We start from the raw sequence: 2,852 nt of genomic DNA, 5'->3' as shown, positions 1-2,852 counted from the left end.
CATCTATAAGTAGCATAAAGTATCTTTCTCCATTTAGGGCTCTTGTTCTGATAGGCCCACACAAATCAGTATGCACGAGCTCAAGAGGTCTTGTAGTTGAGTATTCTTTTGTCTTGAAACTCTCTTTAGTTTGTTTTCCTCTTTGACACTCATCACAAAAGGTGCTTGTTGGTTTGATAATCTGAGGTATGTGCCTAACATACCCTCTCTTTCTTACTTTAACAAGATTATCAAAATTGATGTGACCTATTCTTCTATGCCATAGCTAACTCTCATCAAATTGTCCCATCATACATTGAGACTCAAAGAATTCCTTAAGATTATATACATTGTCATCTATCCTTTTTCCTTTAGCAACAAGCTGTCCATTTCTTTTTTTTCTGATTTGACATCTTTTTGAATCAAATGTAAACTTATATCCCTTGCCACACATTTGACTCACACTTAGCAGATTGTGCTTCAGACCTTCAACATAGTATACATCATGTGCTTCAATATTGAGAGTACGTTTGCCTTTTATTTTGATGGATGAATTGTCTCCAAACCTCACTGAACCCCCATTCCAATCTTCTAATTTGATGAATTTCTTCTTATCACTAGTCATGTGGTTGGAGCAACTACTATCTACTACCCACAAGTTTATCCTTTCAGCATATAGGGTGGTTTGAATAATCAAACTTGACTCAACCTTATCTTTATCCTTTTCTACCCAAACTAGTTTGGTTTCTTTCTTCTTTTTTACTATCCCATTCGGTTCTGATTTTGCATTAGGTTCAGATATTGACACTGTCTTCTTTTACTTACCTAGTCTTATAATATTTTGCAATGTGGCCCAATTTTTGACTCATTGTCATTTACATTGAATGATACATTTGAAAATCTATTGTATGACTGAGATGCATTTCTCCTACATCCATAAATTTTATGACCATACCCATTACAATGATAACAAATAACATTCATGTCCCTTAGAGCAGAAAATTGATTTCTACTTTCAAAACTAGGAGGAGACCTATGCATAAGCTTACAATCAATAGTTCTATGACCATAAGTATTACATTTATAACAATAGCCATGCAACTGAGGTACATACCAATCAATAGTGAAGTTATTTTCCATTGGTCTCCTTAGAGCAGTATAACTCGGTCTTCTTGTGTTCATCCTTCGTGTATCTTTAACCTTTATGAAGTCTCCATTATCAATATTGGCTTTTCTTTTAAGATAAGCATGTTGGTTCCTTGATAGATTCTTTATAGCAGCAACATATGTCTTCTTCTCATTCATTTTGCTGACTGTGAAGGTCTGTTTGACTTCACTTTCACTTGAAGAGTATCTCCTTATTTGATGAATCTTTACTATTAGAACATTGTCCATTTTCAAATCCAACACCCTCTATGTCTTTGGAGTGCTTTTGTTTGCTCAACATTTTATCCAAAGCATTAGTGTTTTCCTTATAATTGATTCTCACCTTGAGTTCATCTTTGCACTTTTCAAGTTCCTTTCTCAAGTTTACAAGATATTCCTCCATCTTTTGATATTCTTTCTCTTTGTTTTCTAAATCTGATTTAGTCACTTCATACATTCTTCTAACTCCATCCAACTGAGTGGTTAAGGCGGCAACATTGCTATTTGATTCTTCAATATTATTGTTTAGTAATTCATGTTCCCTTAGGATAGACTTCTTGTATTTCTTTAACTCTTTTCTTACTTTGTTGTGTTCTTCAAGACCAAAAACCAATTCTCCTTAAAGGTCAACCACAAAACCTGCATCTTCTTCCTGACTATCATCTATATTTTCAGATTGATCTCCACTATGTTTCTCAATAATGATCTCTTGATCCATGAAGACACTAGTTTATATTTTATCTTCACTGTATTCCTCAATCGACTCACTTTCATCATTGGAGACATCACTATCAATTGAGTAAATAACCTTCTTCTTTTGAAAATTTATTCTTTTTTATTTGTAAAAACTTTTACCCTTATCCTTGACATATTCCACATTATTGTCTTCCTTCTTCTTATAGGGACACTTAGCCACAAAATGTCCTATTTTGCCACAATCAAAGCATTTGAAAGGCAACTTTCCTCTATACTTTCTTGATCCTTTCTTGAGATTTCTAACAAAGTTAGCTTTAGCAACATCAGAGTCATTTTCATCTTCATTTGTAGCTTTTTCTTTTCCTTTTTGTGTGGTGTTGAAGGTAACTTCTCTTTTTGAAGATTTAGCACTTATTGTTCTCATCTCATAGGCAGACAGAGAGCCAGACAATTCATCCATAGAGAAAGTCTTTAAATATTTAGCTTCCTCAATAGATGAGACTTTTGTATCATACTTTACGGTTAATGATCTTAGAACCTTCTTGACAGTAACTTCATCTTTGACAACCTCTCTAATTCCTCTTATAGCACTCACAGTCTCATCCACTCTTTGCAGATAATCAACTATCTTCTCTTCTTCTTTCATTTTTATGTTTTCAAACTGAGCTCTAAGATTTTGCAGTTTGGCTTCTTTCACTTTGGTATCTCCTTCATATACACTCTATAACTTGTCCCAAGTTTCTTTTGCTGATGTGAAATGTGTGACTTTGACAAACTATGTATCTGATAGACCACTTAAGATTGCATTCTTGTCTTTAGCATTATTCTCATATTCCCTTTTAGCATCAGGGTCAATAGGAGGAACTTGAGGGACAGTATAACCATTTTTTACTGACATCCAGACATCAAATCCTAGGGAAGCAGGTAGGTTTCCATTCTTCTACTCCAAAAGGCATAGTTGGTGCCATCAAAGATAGGTGCTTTATAAGATGAGGATTCATTCCTAGCCATTGTTTTCACAAACAAGAATC

This window comes from Cryptomeria japonica, chromosome 5, assembly GCF_030272615.1.
Source record: "Cryptomeria japonica chromosome 5, Sugi_1.0, whole genome shotgun sequence".
Taxonomy (NCBI): domain Eukaryota; kingdom Viridiplantae; phylum Streptophyta; class Pinopsida; order Cupressales; family Cupressaceae; genus Cryptomeria; species Cryptomeria japonica.
The sequence above is the reverse complement of the archived record's forward strand: the minus strand, read 5'-3'. Positions refer to the sequence as shown.